Below are 13803 nucleotides of genomic sequence, written 5' to 3' on the forward strand. Positions count from 1 at the left end.
GTGCTAAATTATAAGAAACTTGAATAGTGCAGGAGAATTCAGTGCTATAGCAGAGAATGAGGCCATTTGGCCCATTTTAACAGCTGTTTGAAAACTATCCAAGTAGTCTGTCCTTTTTTACTGCAGTGTTGTTATTATTTTGCATTTCAAATATTTACCCCTCTTGAATGTTGCACATAAATCTTTCCATCACCTTTCCAAACAGTCCATTCCACCTTGTCACACTCTTGTCTATCTTTTTTTTCGCCTTATCACCTCTGGTTGCGTTACTAATTAAATGGAGATCATTTTTGAGCAAGAACATGGACTCTGAACTGTTGACGACATTTCAAAAATTGACTTTTCATGCCCTGCACTTTGGTTTGTGAGGTTTTGTTTTTTATCTTGGGTGATAGTCATTGTTTAGTTCAGTGTTGTGGGGAGTTGTGGCATGGTGCATAATTAGAGATTTTGAGCTCATAACCGATTCAATAGTGGACTGTTGATTGATTTGTTTTTATTGTTAGAATTCTGGCACTGCACTGATGAGAAATTGAGATAAATAGGATTTCTCATAAGTACTGTGGCTGGAGAACTGAGAATGCACTTTCCTCCTCCTCCTCCTCCCCGCCCCCCCAAAAAAAAGATGCTGAATCACTTTTGGATATATTCCCCCACCCTCACCCTCTATCTAGCATTACATTCAAGTGCCCTTTTTAGCGTATGATCAGTTTGTAGTGATAGAAAATTTGATTACAAAAACCTTGCAATGAAATTCAGATCTTTTCATTCTGAACTAATTTTACATCAAGGCCCTACTGTTAAGAGATCAGGGCTGAGAAGCTTAACAAATTGTCCTGTGCTAATCCCAGAATCAGAGCAACTCTAGTCTTCAAGTCTCCGCTCATACCCTGATTTTAACCAGCTGGAAATTGTGGTTTGTGGGTGTTTAAGGGCAGGTTTAAGCTTGGCAGTGATGCCTATATAGTTGAATAGATTTTTGGCTCAGTAGTAAGGAGTCACTTAAAACCTTGCTGGTTAACTTGAGGGAGGTGTAGATGTATATTTCACTTACTATGTTATCAATTGACGTTGGTGTAATTATCTCCCCTGCCCTCTAGTAGTGTGCTCTAATCTCATCTATTTTTAATTCAGTCGTGTCCAGTGAAGTTTGCACAAATATTGAATCCTACTGTTGTTTGCCAGATTTCTTTTGGTACCTTGCATGCATGCTGTTTTTAAAAAAAAACATCTCTTGCTCTTTCAACCTTTGTTGCAGTTTTGCTGATCCTGCAACCATTCATTTTTCTCTGAAGCCTCTGCCTTTGTTTCTCTTCCCTAGATCTCCATTGTATAATCTCTCTCAAATGCATTTTTTCTCCAGAATTAAAATGTATCCTCTTAGTTATAGAATCATAGAGATGTACAGCACAGAAACAGACTCTTTGCTCCAACTTGTCCATGCCAACTAGATATCCTAAATAAATCTAGTCCCATTTGGCCTGTTTCCCTCTAAACCTTCCTATTCATATACCCATCCAGATGCCTTTTAAATGTTGTAATTGTACCAGCCTCCACCACTTCCTCTGGCAGCTCATTCCATACATACACCACCCTCTGTGTGAAAAAGTTGCCTCTTCGATCCCTTTTAAACCTTTCCCCTCTCGCCTTAAACATATGCCCTCTAGGTTTGGACTCACCCACCCTATCCCTGCCCCTCATGATTTTATAAACGTCTATAAGGTTGTGGGAGAACTGGAAGAGACCTTGTTGACCCCATCTGTTTTACGCATTTCTCTATGCAGCCCACCCAGAAAAAAAAAGTCCTTTTTGTGTTGCTGTTTCAACTGGTCTAACTTGGTGCTGGAAACACACATAGACACCAATGTTGGGTAATTTAAACTTAACTTTACTGGCTGCAAATGCTGAATCGGGCTGTTTTCGGAAGAAAATTAGGTCATGTTTTGTAGCATGTTTGCAATTAAGCACGTTCCAAAATCTGATGAACTAACACTAGCTAAATTCAAATTTATAAATAAAATGTTCTGTTTGCCCACATTCCAGCGTTAAATGTGGAAACCATGCAGTACGTTTGCATATCCCAATTGGGTATACTTTTCTCAGCTGTATGTTCCATTTCTGTATACTAGATCGTTGACATTTTTTGAAATAGGGTCTGAGCTGTCGTTTTTTTTTGTTACCCCACATCTCGTGCAGGAGGGTAGTGCAAGACAGTCCTGAGGTGATTTGGATAGGAGAGTAAGCAAAATCAATCAACTGATTGTGATACAGGTAAGGGCTTTTAAAGCCTCTGCAGTTTATGAACAAGGGGAGATTGAAGGAAGTAAGAGTTCCCACAGTTTTTAGATCCTGTGAATTTTTTTTTAAAGATATGCCAACATAGTCACACACTCCTCCAAGGCTGGATTGTGCTTGTCTGGGCACTTTCTCACTGATAATTAGATTATACACTCAGCATTTTTGTCTGTTAGTCTGGTCAGAATGTCTCATCCACTCTAAGCAATATGCTTCCATTTGTTCTGAATCCGATAACATTCTGGTGTAAAGGCTAGCTGGGGGTGGTGAGAGAAATATTTGATAGTGAGTGCATTGACAGTGTTGGGATTCAGAATCTGTGGTGCGTTACTATGCTGGATCCATGCCCAATGACTTGCATCTCATTCTGTTTCTTTGAGCACTGTTCTATTTGCTGAACTCATTTTGAGGGCTTTTGGTACCAGCATGAAACTTCAGTGCCTTTCATGTTAGTGATACTGGAATTGTCTTAATCCTGTCCTCACCCAGGGATTGATTTTTTTTGAGCAGCTATAATAGATGGTGTTCCTCACTGGCGGGAGATTGGCAGTTATTGAAGGGTTTGTCCTTCAGTGCGAATTCTGTCATTCATCAATTTCTTAGTACAGTACTGAAAGCTTTTTCAGGGTATGCTATTTCAGCAAGTTCTGCAATTCTTTGTCATCTTTATTGCAGTTGTTAAAGGAGTTCTGTGCTGCAGAATCTTGGGCAGTTGTTGTGTGGTTTTATTGTCGTCAACCAAAGATGCAGTTTTATGAGCTTAGGTAAGTCATCAGTGCACCACAGACCACTTTTATCTGAGTTCCGATTGAAGGGGAAATAAAAGGAGAGACAACACCAGAGATAACACAGTATGGAACTGGAAGAGTAAAGCAGGCCAGGCAGCATCAGGGGAGCAGGAAAGTTTCTTCAGAACGGTCCCGACCCAAAATGTCAACTTTCTTGCTCCTCTGATGCTGCCTGGCCTGCTGTGCTTCTACAGCTCCATACTGTGTTATCTCTGACTCCAGCATCAGCAGTTCTTACTATCTGAGACAACACCAGCATTTGTAGTGATGCCAAAAAAGTCTGGGCTTTCAGATGTGGCATGCAGTTACAATACGAGGCTGTCTCAGTTGGCTTTGAGATTTCCATGATAACACCTTCCTCACCCACGTTAAGCTTGGTGTTCTACTGTTCCTTTTTTACATCCTGTTTTTGGTCAGTACAGTGACAGACCATCCATGTTCCTCTTTTTCACAAATAATCTTTGCTTTTTCACTTTGGGAATTCTATTTCTGGTTCTATAAAAGTGCAGCATTTTTGAGTTGGTCACAAAGGGATTTTGCAGAGCATCGCCAATTGTCTGTCTTGTTCTTTTCCAAGTGCATCACTTGGAAAAGTTCCTCTGGAGACACTTGTGCTTCAGCATGTTGCCAAATGACTGGCTTTCACCTGTGAGCCCTAAAGATGGGAACTGAAGATCTATCATAGCGTGGAGCATCAGAATCAAGCTTGCACATTGCCGATACACTTGGAGTTCTAAGAGAAGATTGTTTGATTACAGTCCGGGCTGGGAACCATGGCATTTTTTCTCCCTTACTCAACAGCTGCAGCTAACATCACCCAACTTTGGACAGACATTGGTGGGAGTGAAGAAAGTGTATCCTGGAACTTTTCCTGATATCTGATCAGCTAAGTGTCCTTCCTAAGTTAATGGTTTTCAGACTCTAATATTTTGGATCCTTATGAATGTTCAGATTCCTCCAAGATCCTTTGACGTAATCAAGTAAACACCAACATATATTGACTGAGTGCCAATCAACTTCTTAAACGAAGCTGCAGAAAAAGAATATGGCATAACAGACACTTATACTGTTTCAGAAGTAATGTGCTGGTAACTTTAAATATAAAAATGCACCAACAGTCATTCACTCAGGTAGTCAAGCTAATGTAGCAACATGCCCCTTTCAATATGCATGTTGCAGTCTGGAGCTACAGATAGTAGCGGCAAAGACTCCAATGTTTTCCTTCACACCGCTGACCAGGAATCTCTCTTGTTACCACCTGTCGTTGTCATGTGTTGGAAGGATTTGCAGGTTTGACGCTCAACCTGTTTGGCCACATTATGAACACCCCTTCCTTGGCAATCACATCCAGGGGTGTGACTTGAATTTGGAGCTCCTTGCCTCGAGGCAGGGACACTACCCACCTCCCAGCCAAGGTCCATGTATCTTTATATTTTGAAACCAGTGTTGTAGACTGATGAAAAACCCAGTATATCATTGCTGGAGCTGGACAGAATAAAACATATTTGATGAATAAAATGCAATAAAAGCTTTAACTTTCTTCCCTTGTGCACTTTTTTTTGTGAGTGGTCCTTGAAAGTTACGTGTGTTATTGTATTCCCTGTAATGAGATCTTGTTTTAGAGAGCTGAGCATAAATTGAGTAATGGTCACTTGGCTGAGGAACTATACCCCGATGAAGGAATTCAGATTTTCCAGATGAAGGGGCAGAAGGTTGGAGCAGGGAAAACGTGCATGATTTTATTGTTGAAATACTGAGAAATGATAGAAGATTGGTGGTTGGGCATTGATCACCTTAAAAATGGGAAGATGCTTGTATAAATTTGTCTTTCAGGCATAGTATTACCAAAATTGTTAAGAGGGCTAGAGTTTAAAAACAGGAAGGTTATGCTGCATCTGTAGAGGGAGCTGGTGCGGCCATGCTTGGAGTATGGTATACAATTCAGGTCTCCTTACTTGAGAGAGAAGATGCAGAGGAGGTTCATTAGGTAGATTCCAGAATTGAGAGGGTTTCACTAATGAGGAAAGATTGACCAGACTGGGACTGTACTCATTGAAATTTAGAAGAATGAGGGGGGATCTTATAGAAACATGTACAATTATGAAGGGGATAGATATGTGAGAAGCAGGAAGGTTGTTTCCACTGGCGGGTGAAACTAGAACAAAAGGGCATAGCCTTAAAATAAGGGGGTGCAGATTCAGGACTGAGTTGAGGAAGAACTTCTTCACCCAAAGGGTTATGAATCTGTGGAATTCCTGACCCAGTGAAGCAGTTGAGGCTTCCTCGTTAAATGTTTTTAAGGCAAAGAAAATTTTGAACGGTAAGGGAATTAAAGGTTATGGTGAGAAGGTGGGTGAGTGGAGCTGAATCTGTGAAAAGATCAGCCATGATCTTATTGAATGGTGAAGCAGGCTCGAGGGGCCAGATGGCCTACTCCTGCTCCTATTACATATGTATGTTTTTATAGTTATAGAGTAGGGTTATAATCAATAATCAGAGGCAAAAAGTTATTACATTTCCTTTTGAATGCTTAGGTGCCATGGCTTGCAAAGCTGTTCATAGCTTGTATAAATGTATTTTGAGGATTGCATTTCATGGACTTGAGCATACTTAAAGTGGCACAGTGAATTGGAGTAAGATGACCCTTAGCGTTCAGCAACCTTTGGGGCAGTTCAGTGACTCATCAGTGTTGCGATCTCCACAGGTTGACTGGGCATTGTCCTGTGATTAGCATACTTACTGTCCTTTCCTGCCTGAGATTTAACCTCGTAGCATCATTGGACTGGGAGCAGAATATTCTTTCTGCCCCATGGGTAGGGTGTCCAGATTTCCTGTCTCTTTTTAAATAAAATATGCTGGTGCACTCAGTTTCCTGAAAACAGTTCGGATGTTCTGGTTTTCATTGTTTACTTGTATGAAGTGGAAACAAAGTTTTGAAGGAACTTGTGTGAAGCAGAAAAGCTCATAGAGGTGCAATCAAATGTTGGGGGTTAAATTTTGTTTGAGCAAAGAGAACTGCCTGTACTACATATCTTCTCTTATTCTTCTCCTGGAACATCATTTCGTCCTTGATAATTCTTTTCAGTTTGCCATTGCCATTGTTATTAATATCAGTGTGTAAATTCCAGGCGAGCAATGTTCTTTCCTAATTGCATGGTATCATTACGTGAATCTCCAGATAAATAGGATAAAGCAGAAATGTACTAGTTCGGTACAAATACTAGAGTCCAATAATCCCTACAGTGCAGATGCAGGCCACTTGTCCCGTAAAGTCCACACCAATCCTCTGAAAAGCATCCATCCAGACCCACCCTGCCCTAACCTTATTCCCTGTAAACCTGCATTTCCCTTGGCTAAGCCCCCTAGCCTGCACATCTTTGGACATTATGGACAATTTTAGAACGGCCAATCCACCTAACCTGCACATCTTTGGTTGTGGGAGGAAACCGGAGCACCCAGAGGAAACCCACACAGACACGAGGAGAATGTGCACACTTCACACACGGTCACCTGAGGCGAGATAGAACCCGATCCCTACCACTGTGAAGCAGTAGTGCTAACCACTGAGCTTCTGTGCTGCCCTGGATTACTACTCTAGTGCACAATTTCATGATTTAACACTTAAGACACAAAAAGGCTTCATTCACATCTAATGTTTTAATACTTGATGTTTTGTCATGGTGCTTGTCAGTGAACTGTATTGCACTGCATCCTAGTCTTCTAGAGTTCTTGATGCTAGTCACTGTTCAATGAGCACTTTTGATTTATTGAATAAAAAAGTACTGTGAAATTTGGAATAACGTGCTACTGTGCAGAAGCTATATAAATAGACTTTGACATAGTCAGTTATTCCATGCAGTAAATAAGTTGAAACATTTTGTCGCCAAAAATCTAACCTTTCATTGACCTTTCTTCAATGTATTTACAGAATTGCAGGGTGTCTTTAATTATAATACGTGGCAACTCGACTAACAAAAAAGTCGCCGATACATTGCCTCCCTTTCATATGCTGGCTTATTATTGTTCACTTCAATGCTGTCCTTCTGCCTCCTCCCAACATCTCTTCGAAAAGCCCTTTGACTTTGAAAGCTGTCGCTCTATCTCCAATTTTCTCCAGTTTTGATCAGATGTAACCTCCCAAATCCTAACCTTTCCCGAAACTACATGTCTGAATCCCTTCAGTCAGTTTTTCATCTTTGCCACGGTAGTGAAATGGCTTTTTCAAATTCACAGGTGGCATCCTGTGTAACTCTGGAGTTAAACTGTCCCTTTTTGTTCTCTGGATCTGACCAAATTACTGCATTTAATAAGGTTGATCACACCATCCTGTTTCATAGCTCTCCATGGTGACCAGCCAGATGGGATTCCATTTGCCCAACTCCTTTCATATCTATCCAATTATGGCTAAAGAATCATGTACAGTATTGTCTCTTCTGTATCATTGCCTGTGGTGTCCCCAAGGATCTTCTCTTGGCCTTTCCTATTTCTCGTTTGTTATCTCAACGACGTCATCTGAAAACACATACAGAGACGGCCGCAAACAGTTGTTGTTGTCACTACCTACAGCTGAGTATTAATGCTCCTGTGAAGGGTCTTAGGATGATTTAAGCGTGCAGGGGCAGCAGGCAGTGAAGAAGGCACATAGTATGTCAACCTTCGTGGCAAGAGAATTTGAGTACAAGAGGAAGGATGTCTTGCTGCACTTGTACTGAACCTTGGGTGAGACCACACCTGGAGTGTGATGTGTAGTTTTGGTCCTGTCTTCTGAGGAAGGATGTCCTGCCTGTGGTGGGAGTGCAGTGAAGGTTTACCAGACTCCATCCCAGGATGGCAAGGCTGATATCAGGAGAGACTGGATTCGTTCGGACTATATTCACTGGAGGTTACAAAAATCCAGGGGAATCCCACAGGAACCTGGAAAATTCAATGCAGCAAGGGTTTCCCAATCACAGAGGAGTCCAAAACCATAGCATCATTAGATATAGTTCTCAGGGCTAAAGGGATCAGAGGATATGGGAAGAAAGCAGGAATAGGGTATTGAGCTGGGTGATCAGTCATGATAATGAATAGCAGAGCAGGCTTGAAGGGCTGAATGGCCTACTCCTATTTTCTATGTTTTATTGTGTTAAAGGTACTACATAAATCCAGGTTGTTGGGCAACACATACTTTTTAACATAGTTGTTTAACCGCTTCAAAATTAAAACAAATCAGTTTATTTGCCTAAAACGTGTAGTTATCATGTATGTTCTACTGTATTTACTTATCTAATTATCAGGGAATTTTAGATTCAGTTGCACTAAATTCTGGTAATGGCTGTGTTTTTGGCTTTTTTTTTGTTGTTTTCCCTGTAAGGGTGGACAATGCAGGAATTCATGTGGACATAAACAGTTCATGGCATTGGGCCATTTTGTTTGATTGTTTGGATGACTGGCATTTATGGAAACTCATCATTTTGCTTGAGTCTCTAAGGGACCCTACAGAGAAATCCATGTGATGACATTTTCTAACTATAAAGTGCATCTTTACCAGCAGAGACTGTCCTGATTAAGTTCAGAGAAGGTAGTTTTGCAAGCATAGTGTGTGCAACTGTAATTTAGCAGTCACTTACAATTCAGTAAACTGCTTTAACTGCAAGAACTTCTCCCCCCATTAGCTTGTCAGGTTGTCCAGAGCTGAGCTAAAGTCCTCTGGATGAATGGTATGTTCACTTTAAGCTTATGTTTTTGAAGAAAGAACAAAGCTTCTGTTTCATTCACCAGAGCGTAAGCTTATTGCCATAACTGCTCCAGATGTCCCTGGTATTTTCCGACCCATACTTTATCGTTGCAAAGTCATAACATTGTACTTGGCACCCTATGGTTAAATCTCCCTAGTTTCATCTTCCACGATGAGCAGACTTCACCTGGTAAGCAAGAAAGTCTGCCAACCACATTTTTTTCTGTCAAAAGTTCTGCCAGAGACAGTGGAGACCGTGTCTCATCTGTAATCTATTCCTTTAAAGATTGTTGGGTGATAGTGCAAAACTGAGCCTTGATCTCTCAGCAGATGTTCAGCAAGTTTCCTTTCTATTCTTCTATTGATTTTGGATTTTAAAAAGCAACAAGAGTTGCCCTTGTATTTTTAATTTTTAACTTCACCAAAGTTGATAAAGGCATTGTAGGTTCATTCCCTGATCCTTGAGGTTCCATGATTCTTTGCAAGGCCAAAATAAACTCCACGTTTTCCTCACGAGCAAATTTTCTCTCTCAACTGCTGCCAGTCTCTAAATCATATTGTATGTATGTTGTGACAACACAAGGAGCAAACGCTTACATTACACTGGTAGTACCAGGATTTACGTATAATTTGCAGTCTCATTGAAAGCTCTGCTGGATATAAACTATATTTGGAATCTAGATCACTAGCGCTAGACATGTCAGCAAGTCAGTCAGTATAGGAATTGCATTTTCCAAAGCTGCTGGAGGAAGGAGGGTTTCAAGGAGAGTTGCGGTTTTTGGAATTGATATCGGAGACAATTACCACGTACCTCTTTCCCAACTGAATCCTTCATACGTACCAGCACTGCTATCTTACAGAAAACCAAAATTGTGCTCAACCACTATCCAGTTGATTTGTTCACAATTTTCCAGAATCTCCCATCTGTTGTCTCTCTCAGGCTTGCTGTGCCCAGTTCTGTGAAATTAATTTACTTTTGTTTTAATTAATATTGCTTCATTTTGGTTTATTCTGATTTATCACTAGCAATTATCTCAGTCTTTTGAGTTACTAGACATATCATTTGCTCTAGTGATGTCTTATTTGGGGTGACACGACACAAATATTCACCCCCTTGCATGATATATGGCTCGAGTACAGTAATTTTGCATAAAAAGCTAATACATATGGAAATATCAAGTGCTTTAATCACTTAAAAGCTGCCACAGCAAGTGACTTGCTGTGATTATAAGAGTACATTCCTGGTTTTATTTATTTTGGAAAATAATGTAAAAATAGCACCTAGTACATTCAGGATTCTGGCATGTTCAGTGGTAAGAAATAGACAATGCTCCCAGCAAAGTGTGTTGAAACACCCTAAAACTACATGCCAAACACACCACCCCTCCCTTTCCCTTTCCCTTTCAACCTTTATTTGGCAACATCTTGGTCCACTCCTCATTCACCCTTTTCATTTTTCCATGCACGCATGGGGGAAGGAGGTGTAAAACACAAGGTGTGTGTTGCATCTGACCTGGACTTTTGCTTCCCTGTTTCTCACCATTTAGGGATTCAAAATTCCTTTTGAAAATTAATCAACTATTTACTTGTGCCCCTTTTAATGTGGTACACTGTATATCACTTAAGTAGCTCAGTGCAAACACACACTCCTATGTTTGGCAGATCAATTTGGTCACAATTTTTATGGAACATGTCAATTCCACTCTAAAATGTGACCCTGAAGTTCTGCTTCCCTGATCATTTCAATTCTGCATCACTACTCTGACATCTCTGTTCGCGATTATTCCAATAAAGCTCTTCCTAGCTTCTGGACTCAGCATTGAGTTCAGTTATTTCAGGCCATAACCTCTGACTTCAGGTATCCAGAGAGCAGTTATTTGTAATGGTCATATTACCCTTTGGTGTTAATCACGGGAAGCTTTTAGACAAGTAACTGGAGTTGGAGCCCAAGATCATCAGCCATACATAAATGGGCAGAGGACCTACCCTTAGATAAATCATTACTGTGCTATTCCCATTTACACCAGTTTTAGACCTATTATTTGATATTTCTAAGTTGTTCTGGGACGGGGGCAGGAAAATAAAAACATTGTAGGGTTTATATATATGTTTGTGGGATATGAGCAATGTTCACTGGGACGGTATTTATTGTTCATCCTTAGTTGGAGTCAGTGTTTTAATGAGTGGGTGAGGAGGGATTTAAAAGCAAAAGATTGAAAGTTTAATTTTTTTTTTAAAAAGTCCATCCATCTGATGAAGCGTTCTCTTCAGCTGGCTATAAGATGCACCATCTGTCAGAAAGCATTCGTGTACATCTTTTGAGCTTTCCCAGCCTTTTCTGTGGCTCAGTACACATACACAATAAAATTTTCATAGTTTTCTTACAGAGGTACATTCCAATTGTTGCAAAATCATTTACTTTGGCTTTTTTTTTCATTCATACGTGGGACATGGATGTTGCTGATTAGGCCAGCAATTATTTTCCATGCCTAATTGCCAGGGGGCAGTTGAGAGTCACATATAGGCCAGACCAGGTAAGGACAGCAGGTTTCCTTTCTTAAAAGACATTGGTGAACCAGATGGGTTTTTACAACAATCAATATTTGTTTCATGATTGCTATTGGACTAGCTTATTATCAATTTAAAAATTTCACCATTTGAAATGATGGGATTCAAACTCATGCTCCCAGAACCTCAAAACTGGGGACCACTATCTGACCATCTCCCTCTTTGCTATGAAGTTAAATTGTGTAAATTCACAGTCAATAAATCAACTTAATAGAGACTGGGTGGAATGTAATTGAATTCTGAAATTATTTTGTAAATAAGCAAATAAGTGATCATTTACACCTGTTTTAATCCAGGTTTAATCAAAAGCCTTGTGGATGAATTTATATCCAAATTTGTACTGCATGTGGATGAGTCTATACCCTTATTTGTTAAATGTGCAAGTTTTGCTGTTTACAGAAAATAGATTTAAAGTTTAGCTCTTCAAACTTCCCAAACTCAAAGGAAAAATCTGTAATCTGCAAGTTTGACCTGTTTGTATCAATCACTAATTTCCCAGGCAGGGGACATTTGAACCGCTGAAGCATGCACTTATTTATTCTGAGAGGAATTTTTTGTCTGGTGAGAATAGCATGCTGATCTCAAAGAATGCATTGGATCAAGCATGTTTAAAGTAAAATTTTTCCTAATGTTTATGGAAACTATTAGAATGAGGACTTTTTGAAAAGAGCCTTTTTTTGCAGTGAACTCTATTGACTTTCGTCTGTGTAAAAAAAAACTCAATATAGGCACTGGTTGTTTTGCCATGCCTTGCAACATGCTATTCAGATCAAAATGTAGCCATTCATTCATCCTTACATATTTCCTCCACAGCATTTTTTTTGATCAGGGGAGGTTACCTCTAGCTTTGTTTCCTGCTTGGATCCCTCCCTTAATTTTTTCCCATGACTGTAAACTTTATATAATGAAGTCATTCAACAGGTTAGAACGTTGCAAATATTGTCTTTTGAGGCACAAGAAGTTCAGAATTTGAGTTTAAGAAATTAAGTTAGACTTTGTGCAGATATAGCAGATAGTACAGATTACAGTGTGTTGGTGGTAGATAGGGCACCAGCCAAGAAGGCCTTGGATAGTGGTGAACTTTTTGTTGTTGGAGTTGTACTTGTCCAAACAAGTGGATATTATTCTATTACATTCCTGACTTGCGCTTTGTGGATGTTGGAAAGTGTTTGAAAGTCAGAAGACTGTATTAGTGTTTTAATATTTGTTGTATATTGTTAGCAATATAGTCATCCTTACATCTCCCAAGCTGTGAATGTAGATTTCTGAGGATATGTAATGAGGGCTGTTAAAGTAGGAAATATATGTAGAGCCTGGCAAAATGTAAAATTTCTGAACATTTACAAAAGGATTACTTAGGTACAGTAGCTTTAGATAATGCTCTAAAAATACATCAAGCCCATAATAAGGAAGTCAGAGCAGACTAAATCCTTTGGATGTTGTGGAATTTCTTCTGTCATGAGCTCACGAGTTCTTGGAATTCTCTTCCAAGGAGACCAGTGGAGTCTGAGTCATTGAATTATATTTTTGCTTAACAAGGGAGTCGAGGGTTATGTAGGCAGGCTGTAAAGTGGAAATAAGGCATGTCAGGTCAGTCATGACCTTATTGGATGACAGTAGAGTTTCTTACATTCATATGTCTGTTCACTGCAGAAATCTAGGTTTGAGCCTACTCTTGTATTTAGATGAGACAACAAGGTGCAGGGCTGGATGAACACAGCAGGCCAAGCAGCATCATAGGAGCAGAAAGGCTGATGTTTCGGGCCTAGACCCTTCATCAGAAAAGGGGGAGGGGAAGGGGGTTCTGAAATAAATAGGGAGAGAGTGGGAGGCGGATAGAAGATGGATAGAGGAGAGGATAGGTGGAGAGGAAACAAACAGGTCGAAGAGGCGGGGATGGAGCCAGTAAAGGTGAGTGTAGGTGGGGAGTTATGGAGGGGATAGGTCAGTCCAGGGAGGACGGACAGGTCAAGGGGGCGGGATGAGCTTAGTCGGTAGGAGATGGGGGTGTGGCTTGAGGTGGGAGGAGGGGATAGGTGGGAGGAAGAACAGGTTAGGGAGGCGGGGATGAGCTGGACTGGTTTGGGGATGCGGTAGGGAGAGGGGAGATTTTGAAGCTCGTCCCTCACACCCCGTCCACGCAATAAGAACCAAAAAAGAATCCCCCTCGTCCTCACATACCACCCCACCAACCTCCGGATCCAATGCATCATCCTCTGACATTTCCGCCATCTGCAATCCGACCCCACCACCAAAGACATCTTTCCCTCCCCACCCTTATCTGCTTTCCGGAGGGACCACTCTCTCCGTGACTCCCTTGTCCGCTCCACACTCCCCTCCAGCCCCACCACACCCGGCATTTTCCCTGCAACCGCAGGAAGTGCTACACCTGCCCCCATACCTCCTCCCTCACCCCCATCCCAGGCCCCAAGAAGA

At 40.8% G+C, this 13803-nt stretch overlaps 1 protein-coding gene across 1 annotated transcript in view; it reads left to right on the forward strand.

The window, feature by feature from the left end:
- Positions 1-2190: 2190 nt before the first annotated feature.
- Positions 2191-13803, forward strand: part of LOC109921617 (ORM1-like protein 3) — a 31825-nt gene continuing 20212 nt past the window's right edge. Inside the window, exon 1 of the mRNA XM_020521645.2 lies at positions 2191-2271. The gene's annotated coding sequence lies outside the window, so the exon portion shown is untranslated. The remainder of the gene's footprint in view (positions 2272-13803) is intronic.

The sequence above is a fragment of the Rhincodon typus genome, chromosome 30 (genome assembly GCF_021869965.1).
Source record: "Rhincodon typus isolate 14 chromosome 30, sRhiTyp1.1, whole genome shotgun sequence".
Taxonomy (NCBI): domain Eukaryota; kingdom Metazoa; phylum Chordata; class Chondrichthyes; order Orectolobiformes; family Rhincodontidae; genus Rhincodon; species Rhincodon typus.